We start from the raw sequence: 19,129 nt of genomic DNA, 5'->3' as shown, positions 1-19,129 counted from the left end.
CAGCATTTATTGTTTGTAAATTTTTTGATGATGGCCATTCTGACTGGTGTGAGATGATATCTCATTGTAGTTTTGATTTGCATTTCTCTAATGATTCATGATGTTGAGCATTCTTTCATGTGCTTGTTGGAAATCTGTATATCTTCTTCGGAGAAATGTCTATTTAGGTCTTCTGCCCATTTTTGGATTGGGTTGTTTGTTTTTTGGATATTGAGCTGCTTGTAAATTTTGGCGATTAATTCTTTGTCAGTTGCTTCATTTGCAAATATTTTCTCCCATTCATTCTGAGGGTTCTCTTTCCGCCTTGTTTATGGTTTCCTTTGCTGTGCAAAACTTTTAAGTTTCTTTAGGTCCCATTTGTTTATTTTTGTTTTTATTTCCATTTCTCTAGGAGGCATGTCAAAAAGGATCTTGCTGTGATTTATGTCATAGAGTGTTCTGCCTATGTTTTCCTGATAGTGTCTGGCCTTACATTTAGGTCTTTAATCCATTTTGAGTTTATTTTTGTGTATGGTGTTAGAGAGTGTTCTAATTTCATTCTTTTACATGTAGCTGTCCAGTTTTCCCAGCATGACTTATTGAAGAGGCTGTCTTTTCTCCACTGTATATTCTTGCCTCTTTTATGCAAAGATAAGGTGAACATAGGTGCATGGGTTTATCTCTGGGCTTTCTATCCTGTTCCATTGATCTATATTTCTGTTTTTGTGCCAGTACCATACTCTCTTGCTTACTGTAGCTTTGTAGTATAGTCTGAAGTCCGGGAGCCTGATTCCTCCAACTCTGTTTTTCTTTCTCAAGATTGCTTTGGCTATTCGGGGTCTTTTGTGTTTCCATACAAATTGTGAAATTTTTTGTTCTAGTTCTGTGAAAAATGCCAGTGGTAGTTTGATAGAGATTGCATTGAATCTGTAGATTGCTTGGGGTAGTATAGTCATTTTCACAATGTTGATTCTTCCAATCCAAGAACATGGTATATCTCTCCATCTGTTTGTATCATCCTTAATTTCTTTCATCAGTGTCTTATAATTTTCTGTATACAGGTCTTTTGTCTCCTTAGATAGGTTTATTCCTAGGTATATTATTCTTTTTGTTGCAGTGGTAAATGGGAGTATTTTCTTAATTTCACTTTCAGATATTTTCATCATTAGTGTATAGGAATGTAAGAAATTTTTCTGTGCATTAATTTTGTATCCTGCTACTTTACCAAATTCATTGATTAGCTCTAGTAGTTTTCTGGTAGCATCTTTAGGATTCTCTATGTATAATGTCATGTCATCTGCAAACAGTGACAGTTTTACTTCTTTTTTTCCGATTTGGATTCCTTTATTTCTTTTTCTTCTCTGATTGCTGTGGCTAAACTTCCAAACCTATGTTGAATAATAGTGGTGAGAGTGGGCAACCTTGTCTTGTTCCTGATCTTAGTGGAAATGGTTTCAGGTTTTCACCATTGAGGATGATGTTGGCTGTGGGTTTGTCATATATGACCTTTATTATGTTGAGGTAAGTTCCCTCTATGCCTACTTTCTGGAGGGTTTTTATTATAAATGGGTGTTGAATTTTGTTGAAAGCTTTCTCTGCATCTATTGAGATGATCATATGGTTTTTCTCCTTCAATTTGTTAATATGGTGTATCACATTGATTGATTTGCATATATTGAAGAATCCTTGTATTCCTGGGATAAACCCCAGTTGATCATGGTGTATGATCCTTTTAATGTGCTCTTGGGTTCTGTTTTCTAGTATTTTGTTGAGGATTTTTGCATCTATGTTCATCAGTGATATTGGTCTGTAGTTTTCTTCTTTTGTGACATCTTTGTCTGGTTTTGGTATCAGGGTGATGGTGGCCTCATAGAATGCGTTTGGGAGTGTTCCTCCCTCTGCTATATTATGGAAGAGTTTGAGAAGGATAGGTGTTAGCTCTTCTCTAAATGTTTGATAGAATTCACCTGTGAAGCCATCTGGTCCTGGGCTTTTGTTTGTTGGAAGATTTTTAATCACAGTTTCAATTTCAGTGCTTGTGATTGGTCTGTTCATATTTTCTATTTCTTCCTGGTTCAGTCTCGGAAGGTTGTGCATTTTTAAGGATTTGTCTATTTCTTCCAGGTTGTCCATTTTATTGGCATATAGTTGCTTGTAGTAATCTCTCATGATCCTTGTATTTCTGCAGTATCAGTTGTTACTTCCCCCTTTTCATTTCTCATTCTATTGATTTGAGTCTTCTCCCTTTTTTTCTTGATGAGTCTGGCTAATGGTTTATCATTTTCGTTTATCTTCTCAAAGAACCAGCTTTTAGTTTTATTGATCTTTGCTATCGTTTCCTTCATTTCTTTTTCATTTATTTCTGATCTGAGCTTTATGATTTCTTTTTTTCTGCTGACTTTGGGGTTTTCTTGTTCTTCTTTCTCTAATTGTTTTAGGTGTAAAGTTACGTTGTTTATTTGAGATGTTTCTTCTTTCTTAAGGTAGGATTGTATTGCTATAAACTTCCCTCTTAGAACTGCTTTTGCTGCATCCCATATGTTTTGGGTCGTTGTGTTTTCCTTGTCATTTGTTTCTAGGTATTTTTTGGTTTCCTCTTTGATTTCTTCAGTGATCTCTTGGTTATTAAGTAGTGTATTGTTTAGCCTCCATGTGTTTGTAGTTTTTACAGATTTTTTCCTGTAACTGATATCTAGTCTCATAGCGTTGTGGTCAGAAAAGATACTTGATATGATTTCAATTTTCTTAAATTTACCAAGGCTTGATTTGTGACCCAAGATCTGATCTATCCTGGAGAATGTTCCATGAGCCATTGAGAAGGAAGTGTATTCTGTTGTTTTTGGACGGAATGTCCTATAAATATCAATTAAGTCCATCTTGATTAATGTATCATTTAAAGCTTGTGTTTCCTTATGTATTTTCATTTTGGGTGATCTGTCCATTGGTGAAAGTGGGGTATTAAAGTCCCCTACTATGATTGTGTTACTGTCGATTTCCCCTTTTATGGCTATTAGTATTTGCCTTATGTACTGAGGTGCTCCTATGTTAGGTGCATAAATATTTACAATTGTTATATCCTCTTCTTGGATTGATCCCTTGATCATTATGTAGTGTCCTTCTCTGTCTCTTGTAATAATCTTTGTTTTAAAGTCTATTTTGTCTGATATGAGAATTGCTACTCCAGCTTTCTTTTGATTTCCGTTTGCATGGAATATCTTTTTCCATCCCCTCACTTTCAGTCTGTATGTGTCCCTAGGTCTGAAGTGGGTCCCTTGTAGGCAGCATATATACGGATCTTGCTTTTGTATCTATTCAGCCAGTCTATGTCTTTTGGTGGGAGCATTTAATCCATTTACATTTAAGGTAATTATCGATATGTATGTTCCTATTACCATTTTCTTAATTGCTTTGGGTTTGTTATTGTACATCTTTTCCTTCTCTTGTGTTTCCTACCTAGAGAAGTTCCTTTAGCATTTTTTGTAAAGCTGGTTTGGTAGTGCTGGATTCTCTTAGCTTTTGCTTTTCTGTAAAGGTTTTAATTTCTCTGTTGAATCTGAATTAGATTGTTGCTGGGTAGAGTAATCTTGGTTGTGGGTTTTTCCCTTTCATCACTTTAAATATGTTGTGCCACTCCCTTCTGGCTTGCAGAGTTTCTCCTGAAAGATCAGCTGTCAACCTTATGGGGATTCCCTTGTGTGTTATTTGTTGTTTTTCCCTTGCTGCTTTCAATATTTTTTCTTTGTATTTAAGTTTTGATAGTTTGATTAACATGTGTCTTGGCGTGTTTCTCCTTGGATTTTTCCTGTATGGGACTGTCTGTGCTTCCTGGACTTGATTAACTATTTCCTTTCCCATATTAGGGAAGTTTTCAACTATAATCTCTTCAAATATTTTCTCAGTCCCTTTCTTTTTCTCTTCTTCTTCTGGGACCCCTATCATTTGAATGTTGGTGCATTTAATGTTGTCTCAGAGGTCTCTGAAACTGTCCTCAGTTCTTTTCATCTGTTTTCTTTATTCTGCTCTGCAGTAGTTATTTCCAATATTTTATCTTCCAGGTCACTTATCCGTTCTTCTGCCTCAGTTATTCTGCTATTGATCCCTTCTAGAGAATTTTAAATTTCATTTATCGTGTTGTTCATCACTGTTTGTTTGCTCTATAGTTTTTCTAGGTCCTTGTTAAACGTTTACTGTATTTTCTCCCTTCTATTTCCAAGATTTTGGATCATCTTTACTATCATTATTCTGAATTCTTTTTCAGGTAGACTGCCTATTTCCTCTTCATTTGTTAGGTCTGGTGGGTTTTTACCTTGCTCCTTCATCTGCTGTGTGTTTCTCTGTCTTCTCATTTTGCTTAACTTACTGTGTTTGGGGTCTCCATTTTGCAGGCTGCAGGTTTGTAGTTCCCATTGTTTTTGGTGTCTGCCCCCAGTGGCTAAGGTTGTTTCAGTGAGTTGTGTAGGCTTCCTGGTAGAGGGGACTAGTGCCTGTGTTCTGGTGGATAAGGCTGGGTCTTGCCTTTCTGGTGGGCAGGTCCACATCTGGTGATGTGTTTTGGGGTTTCTGTGGCCTTATTACGATTTTAGTCAGCCTCTCTGCTAATGGGTGGGGTTGTGTTCCTGTCTTGCTAGTTGTTTGGCATAGGGTGTCCAGCACTGTAGCTTGCTCGTCGTTCAGTGGAGCTGGGTCTTGGCATTGAAATGGAAATCTCTGGGAGATTTTTGCCATTTGATATTACATGGAGCTCGGAGGTCTCTTGTGGACCAATGTCCTGAACTTGGCTCTCCCACCTCAGTGGCACAGCCCTGATGCCTGGCTGGAGCACTAAGAACCTGTCCTGTACACGGCTCAGAATAAAAGGGAGAAAAAGAAAAAAGAAAGAAAGAAAGAGGAAGATAAAATAAAATAAAATAAAGTTATTAAAATAAAAAAATAAAAAATAATTATTAAAAAATTTTTTTAAGTAATTAAAAAAAAAAAGAAAGAAAGGAGAGCAACCAAACCAAAAAACAAATCCACCAATGATAACAATCACTAAAAACTATACTAAAACAACCACAACAACAACAACAAAAAACAGACAGACAGAATCCTAGGACAAATGGGAAAAGCAAAGCTATACAGACAAAATCTCACACAGAAGCATACACATACACACTCACAAAAAGAGAGAAAGGGAAAAAAAATATATATATATAGCATTGCTTCCAAAGTCCACCTCCTCAATTTGGGATGATTCGTTGTCTATTCAGGTATTCCACAGATGCAGGGTACATCAGGTTGATTGTGGAGATTTAATCTGCTGCTCTTGAGGCTGCTGGGAGAAATTTCCCTTTCTCTTCTTTGTTTGCACAGATCCCAGGGTTCAGCTTTAGATTTGGCCCCGCCTCTGTGTGTAGGTTGCCTAAGGGTGTCTGTTCTTCACTCAGACAGGCTGGGGTTAAAGGAGCAGCTGATTCAGGGGCTCTGGCTCACTCAGGCTGGGGGGAGAGAAGGGTACGGAATGCGGGGCGAGCCTGCGGTGTCAGAGGCCGGAGTGACGTTGCACCAGCCTGAGGCAGGCCGTGTGTTCTTCATTAGACTTTGAATGTTCAAGAAATAAACTTGCATTGTGTTAATTTCTATACTATGAATATACATTATATATATGTGAATATTTACATATTGTTTTCACATTATATGTGTGAATAATCTTTTATGAATGATTTATCCAATAGTATATATTTTTAAAAGAGCTAGAGGAAGAGTAATCCAAGCAGAGGACCCTCCAGGTATAGAGGCCATCAGAAGGGAGAGAACACTGTGCAGCACTATGGCGGTCGGCCAGAACAAGCACCTTACAAAAGGTGGCCAAGAGGGGGGCAAGAAGAAAGTGGTTGACCCATTTTCTAAGAAAGATTGGTATGATGTGAAAGCACCAGCTATGTTCAATATAAGAAATATTGGGAAAACAGTAATCACGAGAATTCAAGGAACCAAAATTGCATCTGATGACCTCAAGGGTCATGTTTTTGAAGTAAGCCTTGCTGATCTGCAGAATGATGAAGTTGCATTTTGAAAATTCAAGCTAATTATTGAGGATGTTCAGGGCAAAAACTGCCTAACTAATTTCCATTGCATGGGTCTTACCTGTGACAAAATGTGCTCCATGGTCAAAATGTGGCAGACCATGATTGAAGCTCATGTTGATATGAAGACTACCCATGGTTATTTGCTTCATCTATTCTGTGTGCATTTTACTAAAACAATGCAACAATCAGATTCAGAAGACCTCTTATGCCCAGCACCAACAGGTCCTCCTAATCTGGAAGAAAATGATGGAAATCATGACCCAAGAGGAGCAGACAAATAAATGTCTTGAAAGAGGTAGTCAATAAATTGATTCCAGACAGCACTGGAAAAGGCATAGAAAAAGCTTGTCAATATATTTATCTGCTCCATGATTCTTTGTTAGAAAAGTAAAAATGCTGAAGAAACCCAAATTTGAATTGGGAAAACTCTGGAGCTTCATGGTGAAGGTAATAGTTCTTGGAAAAGCTACTGGAGATGAGACAGGTGTTAAGGTCGAATGAGCTGATGGATATGAGTCACCAGTCCAAGAATCTGTTTAAAATTCAGACTTTTAATGGTGACAAATAAAAGAGCTTATTTGTGATTTTTTTTAAAAAAGGGAAAGAACTAGGTATGTTCTAGAATCTAAAACTGCTCTGTCTAATATGGTAGTCACTACTACACGTGCCTCTTTAGCAATTGAAATGTGTCTAGTCTGATAGAAAACAAACTTATGGTTACCAAAGGGGAAAGCCAGTGGCAGGGGAGGAGGGATAAATTAAGACTTTGAGATTAACATATACACACTACTATATATATAATAGATAACCAACAAGGACCCACTGTATAACATAGGGAACTATACTCAATATCTTGCAATAACCCATAATGGAAAAGAATCTAAAAAGGAATATATATATAAATATAGAGAGAGAATATATATATTTTATATTCATATATATAAAACAATGTACATATATATATAAAACACTGAATCACCTTGCTGTACACCTGAAACTAATACAACATTGTAAATCAACTATATTTCAATAAAAATTAAAAATAAATATGCCTAGTGTGAATTGAGATGTGATGTAAGTGTAAAATGCACACCAGATTTCAGAGAGTACAAAACAAAGAGAAACTAAAATATCTCATTAATAATTTTTATAGTGATTATATGTTGAAATGATAATATTTTTATACATTTGGTTAAATAAAATATTAGTAAATTAATTTCACTTGTTTCTTCATAGTGTGTGAACTTGAAAATTTTAAATTATAACTGTGCTTCACTTTTGTGGCTCACATTATATTTCTATTGGACAGGGCTGTTCTAGAGACTGACAGAAAGCTAGCCTAACAAACATTGGCATAAGCAGGAGATGGGTTAATTTAAGAGGTTATGTGTTAAGGGTGTATGTCACTACCACATTCACATTTCTTCATTTCTTCATCCAACAAAGAAATGTTAAAAATTATCTATGTGTGGCACTGTGTCAGGTTTGGCGACACAAAGATGAAAGAGGCATAAACCTTTCAAGAAACCTCTAGCACAGGGGAGAAGACAGATGAGCAAACCAAAAATTACAATATATCCATTTATGAATGTTCAGAGCTAAGGCAACACGAGGAGGGACACCTGGGGTAGAGGAGAGGCAGAGAAAGCTCTCAAGAAGAGTTACCGCTTGAGCTGTCTTTCAGGGGCAAGTAAGATACTCTTACAGACCCACCCTTATCCAGCCCTATCCCATCCTCCTTTCTCTCCAACTTCAATTTCTCCTCTGATAGCCCTTTCAGTGTTCTGTCTAGATGTTCTGTTCAATGGTTGACAAAAATGCCCATAGTCAAACTTCAGCATCAACTTGCTTAAACTCAACCCTAGTTTTCCTTTAATGACATATTTTCTCTTTCCTCTGTGTCCACTCTACTGGAGACCATCTCCCTCTCCCATGCCCTACCCTTCATCCCCAGCTCACTAGGTGAAGAAGGGTTGGCATTTTCTTAGTTCCCCAGTTCGGCTTCTGTGTCAATCATTTGCTGCTGTTGCCAAAAATAGCTTCTAGGTCCATCCTGCCTGCTTGCCCCCACTTTAGTTGTTTTTCTTTTTGTCAACCCCAGATCAACTCCAGGTCAAACTTTCCTCTATGACTTCAGCAACTGTGTCACAGTCCTCCTCTTTATCTCACTACCTGTCCTTATTATTCATGACTTCAGCATCCCTTTCATCATCCAGCATACCTACTTCACAGTTCCTTGACTTTCTCAAGTCCGATGACCTTAATTCCCTTAATTTCCGTTGTATCTTAGTCACTAAAAGTATAGCCATATTTTGGACCTCATCTTTGTTTATTTTTATTATTTCACACTGTATATTTCACTAATCCCTAAACTATGTATCTACCCGTCCCCACCCTCCACATACCATACATATGCCTTAACACCTCCTGAATCTGCTTTTGTTTCTTATTGTGATCGCTAGGGCTGTGATGCTTCCTCATTCACTTCTCATAGTCTTGGGAGTAAAATCTGTGGTGAGGTAAAAGAAGGGTTTCTGGAAAGCAATCCCTCCCCCAAAACTCAATAATATCTGCTGTAGTCATTTTCCACTGGCACTCACCTGGAATGCCTACTTTTATCTTGATAAATGTCATCCTTTCTTCAAGGTCAAACTCAAATTCCCTCCAGGAAACCAAGCACATGGATCTTTCCTTCTTTAACTCCTACTACATGAACCAAATCAACTTTTGATTATATAGCTTAAGTCATCTCCAGATTATTTCTTATCTATTAGTCATTGCCCCAACAGAAATCTATAAGAAAAGGACCATATATTCTATTTCTTTGGCATTTCCTACCCAAAGAACACAATGCTGGATGTATATTTGGTGCTTAGATAATTATTTGATAAACAAATATATAATTTTTTATTTTGTTATGTAAATCCAGTAACAAAACATTCTGCTTATTCTCATAATTTCTTTGGCAGTGAAAAAATTGAGGAGAAAATAAAACTTTCTTGTGTAATCTCCTTAGAGAGGTCCCATTGAAAATCCTAATGGGAATATAAGCCTGGCAATTACTTCTCAGATTGGATCCAGAAGCCAGACCTGGTTGGGTGGGGTTGTTATTAGAGCAATCAGAAGCAGAAACCACAGAGCACCATGATAACAGCCAGAGTTTATGAAGCATCTCACAGCATTCTATATTTTATTAAGCATTCTATAGGCAGTCTAGTAAATACTTTCTGATTATTATTTCATGCAATTCCTCCAAACCTATGAGTTAGGTATTCTATTCCCATTTTACAGATGAGGAAATAAAGACTCAGAAGTAGTAAATGACTTGTCCAAGAGAACAGCAAGTATCAGAGTTGGGGTTTGAACTCACATCTGTCTGACTCTAAAGCCTATGACTTACCCTTAAAATTCAATGAGTATAAATTTGTTTTGTGAATATTAATTGGTTTGGGGGGGTGTCTAATGTTCCTTATTTCCTCTGGTAATACAACTCCCTTCTTTGGGGAGAAATTCCCTTCTTCTTTCCACCATGCTCCATCATGAAGAAGAAATGGTTACTGTCATCTCTCAACATGACAATACCTCCCTACCCATAATGTTTAGTCAAGGGAGAGATATCTGCCCAAGCTGAGCCAACAATACCTGATTTCCCAGATCAGAACCCAAGCTGCCCCAATTAGAATTCTTCCCCCAAATTCAAGAAACTAAACCTGTGAGTGAGGAGTGTTTCCTGTTAGGTACTCAAACTATACGAATGTAAACCTGAAGCCATGGCATGTCCTTCACCTCCTGAAAGAAGACTGTGTGCAGGAGAGAATAAAACTGACATGGAGAGGGAAGGAGAGAGAGACAGCCCTATTGCTTGTGAACCGTCCCCACTCACCTTTTCTCCCTTGCTGCTTCTGACCTTCCCATGGTGATTGGAACCAATAACTTCCCCATTTTGCCCAAGCAAGTGCTTTCTGTCACTTGCAAAGGAGTCATAAATGATTCAGCCCAACCCAGGAAGTGCTGAAGGTCAAAAATCAGTAAAATTAAGACTCATTAGCATAATGAAGAAGTAAATGAAATACTGGAAGCAAGAGACAAAGCCAAGAGGTTGCAAATCAGACAGCATCAAGAGTGGATTAGGGGTGAGAGACAATGGAATTAAAGCCACCTAAGATCATCTATCCTGGAAGAGCTCTGTGAGACCTGAAACTATTTTCTTTTTAAAGGTCACTAGCCAAAATAAGAGTCAGTAGGTCAGCTTAGTTCAAAGACATGGATGGAGTAAGAGCAATAATCAGAATTTCATAAGATAAAATTATTCCTTTTAAGAATTAAGCCCAAATAAAGCTATCTCCATCTTAAAAGAGTGTTTTTTACTGGTATTCACTACCTTCTTTTTAATGACCATTACAAACTAAATAAATCATATGTTAGACCCAAGGAAGGAATTAAAAGGAAATCAAAGACATTTGAATATGTACTATGTCATATTGGCTAAGAACTAAAGTTATATAGAATTTACTCACAGAAGAAAAAGAGGCTTGGCTCTTGGTAGACTTAATTTCACCAGGATGATGTGTTCAGGTTTAGAGTAGGTGAGAATCAGTCTTTGACAATGGACCAGAGAGGCACACTAATATGGCTGTAAAAAGAAGCTTTCTCAGTCTGCATTTTCATCTCAAAAATGTAGGTACACGAGCTTAATTTCCTAACTGGGTTTACCTGGAGATCAGTGTCAAGGAGCAAGCTCTAAAATGTAAATAATTCATTGGTTCACCGAGTGATTTTCCAAGCTACCACGGACTTTAGTGCCCTGACCTCTGGGAGAAAGGGGTGAAGGCTTGGATTGAAGCTTTTTTTAGCAAATCCTTTCCATTCAAAACCCATAAGCTTCTTGTCCTTGTCAGCAAGTGTCCAGAAGGTGCCTTGTCAACAGATCCCATTCGAGGGGAACACAGCTGGGAGCTGACAGAAGTGGGAGGAGCCTTGGGAGTTTTTGCTACAATCTGGCCTGTGACATGAATTGAAAACTGCTTTGGTTTTTCAGCTGGAAGTAAATTACATTCCTTTGACTCTCTGTTTTGTGATGTGCCTGTATGTGTACGCAGTATGTGTGGTTTGGACATGTACATGCACACATACAAGTGTGTTTATCAGTTGAAACTGGGCAGTGTTTTCACGTAGTGCATAGTCTAATAAAAATTGTTGGATCTCCAATTGCTTCCTGTGGGTTTTGTGATCATTGCCCGGAATAAGAGCAGGATCCAATCCAACTCATTGCAGAATCTGCCACCAATACAGTCAAGTAGTGTGATCAAAAATTGTTGAGGGCTGCTAATTTAAATGGATAAATGTGCACCCAAGGTATAATATTAATCTTTCAACTTTTTTTTTGCTGAGGCTTTAAAATTAGGGCATGGCTTAGGATTTACACCCAAAAAAGAGATGCTTATACAATTGCTTTTTTTTCCTCTTTAAGAAAATCATTGTGCCTCTATTTAGTCACTTATTGGAAATAGGCCATGGTGAAGTGTTTCTACCATAAAAAGGACAAATTATTAAGTTCTCTAAATCCTATCACTTTTACAGTTGACAATTAAACCAAATTATTACACCCATAAAACGGAATAAGAGAAGGTCCTTGCTAAATAAATCATTTCAGTTTCAGGGTTGCTTGGTAAATAGTGATGGGAATATAAATTCTATTAAGTGAGAAACTCTACACTTTAAATTGGATACACATGGTGGACTTGAGAAATGAATTTGAGATGAGAAATATATTTGCTTTGTGAACCAAAGTAATATAGTGGTTGCTAAATTCATTAAAGCATTAGCTGATTATAATTCAGTGTGTTAATTTAATATAATGGTTGATAAGCTTTGCCCTAGTTCTAGTTATGATCTGTAATAAACCTGGATGTATATTTGTACCCCATTTTCAAACCGTGGCTTTTTCAGTCCCTTTGAACTAACATTGTTGATACCTTTTATCTGTAGCCGCAACTGCACTTCTTATGAACCTCTTCTGACAAAAGCTGGAAAGAATGTTAGTAATTGCATTCATTCCTCCCAGCAGGTGAAGCCAAGAATCATTTGTGTTTGCAGTGTGGTATCAGTGTACTGAGGGTCAACTCTGGATGCTTGAGTGCCCTCCATCATTTTATTCTGGTCCATATCCCTTATCTCCCCTTAGTTTTCCTCCCAGCTTCTTCAGAGGACCTGCTTATCAGGGGCTCTGGCACCTTTTCTGGTTTTACCAAATAATTTCTATGGTATCCATCTTCCACTTGCGGTTTTACGTCACTGGACATAACTGCCACAGAGGCCAAGAGTACTGAATATAAACCGGCAATAGAGGATCACTCATTGTCTCAGTCTGAGTTTGTTCAAAAAAATTGAGGCATTGCAAGTGTTGATGGGTGTAATTGATGTTTAATAATGAAGAAAGGGCTTACACAAATATGGAAAGAGCTGCAGGATTATCAATCTGGTTGGCTGAAGCTAGAGAATCAAGAGTCACAAATATCAGACTGAGGTAAAGGAATAAAGAAAGAAGCATACCACTTATGGGGGGAGTTTTCAAACCAGTATGGCTGCTAGGTGAAAGCTCTTGAAGAAGTCTTGAAGCCTACCACATGGGGTTATAATAACTTTCCAAAAATTCATTTGCTTTACTTTACCTTCCAAATCTCAAGAAAGTTGTTCTCATTGGAAAACTCTAATCCAGAACCGTGTATGGAAGGAGATTTAAGGAAACACTCTTTCCAGGCCTAAAAGGGGATTTTGAAGATACTGCTAAATTGACAACAAACAATCTAACAGAGTCAACCCCTTTGGAAATTTGACAACTATGCCCCATTCCATTTAACTGCATTTAACTCGATAAGTAATATAAGTACATCATGCTTTTTTTTTTTTTATTTTTTAATTTTTTTATTTTATTATTTATTTATTTTTGGCTGTGTTGGGTCTTCGTTTCTGTGCGAGGGCTTTGTCTAGTTGTGGCAAGTGGGGGCCACTCTTCATCGCGGTGCGCGTGCCTCTCACTATCGCGGCCTCTCCTGTTGCGGAGCACAGGCTCCAGACGCGCAGGCTCAGTAATTGTGGCTCACGGGCCCAGTTGCTCCGCGGCATGTGGGATCTTCCCAGACCAGGGCTCGAACCCGTGTCCCCTGCATTGGCAGGCAGACTCTCAACCACTGCGCCACCAGGGAAGCCCACATCATGCTTTTAATTAGCACAATGCAACCATCCTTTGACAACCAAAGACCAACAAACCCTCTTCCCAAAGAGTAGACTCAAGTCTCATATATCATTTTAACTATCTCTAAATGATGCTTAACCCTCTTTAGCTAAGTTATACTTGCCCCTTTGAAATCCTGTAATACTAATGCTAATGTTGTGTTAAAATATCTAATGTTAGATAATACAACATGAAGAGACAGAACAGAAAAGAATAATTCATTAACATATGCAAATATAAACAAATCAAAGCAATAAGGAAGATGAGTTTAATCACTACAGTTATTGTTTCTACAAGTGATGATTTGGCCATAATTGGTATTTATATCTTTCTTATTCCACTAAACTTTCCTTAGCCTCTTTGTTTTCGATAAGTGGTTCAGTTGGTTGTGGTTCTTTGCTCAATGGAATTACCCAAATCCTCCTGAAGGATCTGTCATCAGCAGTCTTGTCTGTATTGGGTTTCTGTAGTTTCTCATTATCTTTTGCTAGAGGACATAAGAGTACTAAGAAACACACCCATAGAATATTCTGGGTTATAGTCATGTCCTCTTTACTCCCATTTTGTAGTAGCAACATAATTTCCCCTTTATAATCAGAATGAATTACCCCACCTATTAGAGTAACACCCTCCTTTGCTATTGGTTCAGTGGCATGAGGTACCCATAGTGGCCAGATGGCACTGGCAGTTTCTAGTTCATAATAACTATGTTGTGCCCCCTGATTCTAGGAATTAAGATCTTAAAGCAGCAAGCCCAAGTTGTAATATTGGGAATAGAAAATTTGCTAGTGGATTGTTAGGGGTAATAATGAGAGAATTCAGTTCCATTTCCACCCTATAGTTCTTAAATCCATACATCCTGGCTAAGGGTGAAATAACATCGTATACTGATTGCTGATTCAAAGCATGTACAGTATCCTGAGGACATTTTCCCAACCTTGCAAAGTTTGTCAAGCACCTAAAGCCCTCCATCTATAACCTACAGAGGGTTATATTGTCCCTCTGATCATTGAAAGTCTCCTCTGTTGTGGTAGCCCTTCCATGAACATTTATATGACACAAAAGAATCCTAATATTCTATGCCAATTTAGAGGATTACATCTACTTATCTCTTCTCCAGACCTCCGTGTCTACAGTTTTCCAATTTTGTGTCTCCTCACTCCATGATCATCTAGCTAAACTGTTAGCGACTGCCCACAAAACAGTATAGATCCATACCTCTGTCTACATTTCCTTCCAAGAAAAATGAATAACAAGGGGCATTGCTCAAAGTTCTTTGTACTGGGAGGATTTCTCTTTGCTACCATTCTTTAGGATCACCCCTGTGTGGTGCTACAGTGTTGAAGCTGCCCACTTTAAATTGTTACTGGGATATAATACAGAATCATCTTGTAAACAAGCTCTGTGTTTGTCCATGAGCTGATCATAGAGGACTCACCATGAAGCTAGAGGTGCTGATCGGGGAAAAGAAGTCTGGCAACAGGAGTAGGGACCTCAGGAGTCTTGAGTAATTTGTCTGGGCAAATTGCTTGTGCCTCCAAGAGCTGCTTGGGCCCTATCTTGTATATAGTACTTGATGATGAAGTGCTGTTGTACACATCCAAATTTATAACTTCAAGAGCCAGACAGCACACATGCTATGAGAAAAGCTTGTCATTTTATCATGAAAAGCTTAGGTCACATGGTAACTCGATGGCCCATTATCACACATTCAGCCTCTTTTAGGACCCAGGAGCAAGCTGAAAGCTGTTTCTCAAAAGGACAATAGTTATCTGCAAAACACAATATAACTTTACTCCAAAATTCAAAAGGTCTGCACTGTTATTTATCTATACGACTTGCCAAAGACTCCATATAGCATTCATATCTGTCATAGATACTTCACCACCATTGGGTATGCAGGCTTATACGGCTCAAGTGGCAAAACAGCTTGAAGAGCAAGCAACCTGGACCTGTTGCATAGCTTTTCCTTGTCCTGTTTTCCACCCAAAACTGGCAGTCTTAACAGATTACTCAGTAAATGGATCAAATCCATGTTCCTAAATGAAGAATAGATTGCTTCAATACCCAAAGAGGTACCCTAGGTGTTATACATTTTCCTTACTGGTTGGAGCCACTTGTCCTTCACTTTGTAGTGATTATCTCAATGTATCCCAGAAATTCCTAGAATTCCTAGAAACTTCACTGAGTTTTCAAGCCCTGAATTTTGTGGTCTTACCCCCTGGCATGCCTGAGTTTTATTAAGATGTACAAGGATATTAGCTACTTCCTGCTCACTAATTTCAATCAGCCTGATAACATCAATGCAGTAGGCCAGAATAATGTCCCATGGAATCACTAGATAATCAAGGCCCTTGAGCACTGGAGTATTGAAGGGGTCTGAGGTAAGGCCACCTAGTGAAGGTATATTGTTACTCCCCCTATATCAAAGAACACTTGTTCTGATTGTGCTTACTAACAAGTGTAGAAAAAAAAAAGCACCAGCTAGATCAACAGCTACCTACAAGATATCCGGAGCTGTGTTGATTTGTTCACTAAAAATCCACAACTGGTCAATAGTTTCAATTGAAGTCACCATCTAATTAAGTTTATGATAATTCACTGTCATTTCCAAGATTTATAATTTCTCTGTCCTGGCCAAGTATGTAGGTAGTAGGTAGGTTGAATGGGTAAAGTGGTAGAGACCAATATCTCTCTATATTTCAAGTCTTTGATCAGTATTACTTTTGGTTTGCAATTTCAGTAGGAAGAGTACTGAAGAGCCTTTCCCACCATAATACCTCCCACTCCACGGATCAAGGTGCTAATATGACAAGTCTGCATATGCCTATCCTACCTATGTATTCAGAACTAAGAAACAGCCAGAAGCTTGGACTTATAGGCAGGCATGAGCCAAAACTCCATTAACCACCTGTTCTCCATAAGTTCCTACTTCTGACTAGTGGACCACAGTGGCACTTGTGTCTCCAGGAATGAGCATCAATTCAGAGTCAGTTTCTATTAATCCCTGGAAGATTTAGCTACCTTCCTTTCCTCAGTGTGCAATCACCCCGGTAAATGGACACAAGTCCCTTTGGGAAGGTTCAGAGGCAGACTGACAGCACAATTTTTGTAAGTATAGCAGATCCTTTACTTAAAGTGACCTTTAATATAGCATATTAGTTTCCTATGGCTGCTGTAACAAATTACCACAAATGTAGTGTCTTAAAGCAACACAAATACAAGTTTATTAACTTACAGTTTTGGAGGTCAAAAGTCCAAAATGGCCCCAAATGAAAGTGTTTGTAGAGTTATGTTCCTTTCTAGAGGCTTTAGGGGACAATTTGTTTTCTTGCCTTTTCCAGGTTCTAGAGGCTACTTGCACTGGCTCATCACCCCCTTATATCTTCAAAACCAGCAGGGACCAGGTATTTCAAAATGGCTCCTTTCTCTTCTGCTTGTGGGAAGCCTGAGGGGATCCTTCTCTGATATTTACTGAGAGTTCCTGTAGGAAAATCTCACAAAATTGTGGGGGCCCTTATGCTTGGATGCCCCTGGAGTTTTTAAATCTCAGAGTTGTTCAGACTGAGTCTCCAGCAAGTGATTGATTACAACTCAAGTTTTTCTACCCCAGCACTGGTTCCTGAGGAGGTTTCCACTGCTGACAACTCTTCAAGGACAACTACTGAACTCTGTGGGTTGAAGGGAAAAAAACCAGATTTCCAGATAGACTAAAAAACAATTTACCACTCAGCAAGAAAAGAGGTGAGAACTCAAGTTGAAACAACCTGTGTAGACAATGTCACCACAGAACTTCTAGATACTAAGAACCATGGAAGCCTGGACAGACCAGAAGCCATCTCCACCAGTGCATGGAAAAAGGAAAGAGCGCACCTGAAACAAGAAAAAACAGAGCCAGGAGGACCAGAGAAACATCTCTGATGACTTTTGGAGCAGGAGGACTCAGTAGTGCCTGAAACCATTTAGCTGAATTGAAAATTTTTCTTTTATTTTTCAAAGGAAGTTTGGGGTTTTTATAATTTACAGCTATAAGACTGAAGAAATACTGTTGTTAAACATCTGATTGAGCAGAAGCAAGAAGAACTACAGTCCTGCAGCCTGTGGAACAGAAACCACATACACAGAAAGATAGACAAGATGAAAAGGCAGAGGGCAATGTACTAGATGAAGGAACAAGATAAAACCACAGAAAAACAATTAAATGAAGTGGAGATAGGCAACCTTCCAGAAAAAGAATTCAGAATAATGAGAGTGAAGATGATCCAAGACCTCGGAAAAAGAATGGAGGCAAAGATCGAGAAGATTCAAGAAATGTTTAACAAAGACTTAGAAGAATTAAAGAACAAACAAACAGAGATGAACAATACAATAACTGACATGAAAACTACACTAGAAGGAATCAATAGCAGAATAACTGAGGCAGAAGAACGGATAAGTGACCTGGAAGACAGAATGGTGGAATTCACTGCTACAGAACAAAATAAAGAAAAAAGAATGAAAAGAAATGAAGACAGCCTAAGAGATCTCTGGGACAACATTAAATGCAACAGCATTCACATTATAGGGGTCCCAGAAGGAGAAGAGAGAGAGAAAGGACCAGAGAAAATATTTGAAGAGATTATAGTCGAAAACTTCCCTAACGTGGGAATGAAATAGCCACCCAAGTCCAGGAAGCGCAGAGAGTCCCATACAGGATAAACCCAAGGAGAAACACACCAAGACACATAGTAATGAAATTGGAAAAATCAAAGACAAAGAAAAATTATTGAAAGCAGCAAGGGAAAAATGACAAATAACATACAAGGGAACTCCCATAAGATTAACAGCTGATTTCTCAGCAGAAACTCTACAAGCCAGAAGGGAGGGGCATGATATACTTAAAGTGATGAAAGAGAAGAACCTACAACCAAGATTACTCTACCCAGCAAGGATCTCATTCAGATCCGATGAAGAAATCAAAAGCTTTACAGACAAGCAAAAGCAAAGAGAATTCAGCACCACCAAACCAGCTCTACAACAAATGCTAAAGGAACTTCTCTAAGTGTGAAACACAAGAGAAGAAAAGGACCTACAAAAACAAACTCAAAACAATTAAGAAAATGGTCATAGGAGCATACATATCGATAATTACTTTAAACGTGAATGGATTAAATGTTCCAACCAAAAGACACAGGCTTGCTGAATGGATACAAAAACAAGACCCATATATATGCTGTCTACAAGAGACCCACTTCAGACCTAGGGACACATACAGACTGAAAGTGAGGGGATGGAAAAATGTATTCCATGCAAATGGAAATCAAAAGAAAGCTGGAGTAGCAATACTCATATCAGATAAAATGGACTTTAAAATAAAGAATGTTACAAGAGACAAGGAAGGACACTACATAATGATCAAGGGATCAATCCAAGAAGAAGATATAACAGTCATAAATATATATGCACCCAACATAGGAGCACCTCAATACATAGACAACTGCTAACAACTATAAAAGAAGAAATTGACAGTAACACAATAATAGTGGGGGACTTTAACACCTCACTTACACCAATGGACAGATCATTCAGACATAAAGTTAATAAGGAGACAGAAGCTTTAAATGACACAATAGACCAGATAGATTTAATTGATATTTATAGGACATGCCATCCAGAAACAGCAGAATACACTTTCTTCTCAAGTGCACATGGAACATTCTCCAGGATAGATCACATCTTGGGTCACAAATCAAGCCTCAGTTAACTTAAGAAAATTGAAATCGTATCAAGCATCTTTTCTGACCACAACACTCTGAGATTAGAAATGAATTACAGGGAAAAAAATGTAAAAGCACAAACACATGGAGGC

At 38.2% G+C, this 19,129-nt stretch overlaps 1 pseudogene; it reads left to right on the top strand.

Annotated features, from left to right (window-relative positions):
* Window positions 1-5,788: 5,788 nt before the first annotated feature.
* On the top strand, window positions 5,789-6,587 carry LOC103000296 (40S ribosomal protein S3a-like; annotated as a pseudogene).
* The last annotated feature ends 12,542 nt before the right edge of the window (window positions 6,588-19,129 follow it).

This window comes from Balaenoptera acutorostrata, chromosome 1 (genome assembly GCF_949987535.1).
Source record: "Balaenoptera acutorostrata chromosome 1, mBalAcu1.1, whole genome shotgun sequence".
In the NCBI taxonomy this organism is placed as follows: Eukaryota; Metazoa; Chordata; class Mammalia; order Artiodactyla; family Balaenopteridae; genus Balaenoptera; species Balaenoptera acutorostrata.
Note: the sequence above shows the minus strand (reverse complement) of the source record. Positions and strands in the feature narration are given on the sequence as shown.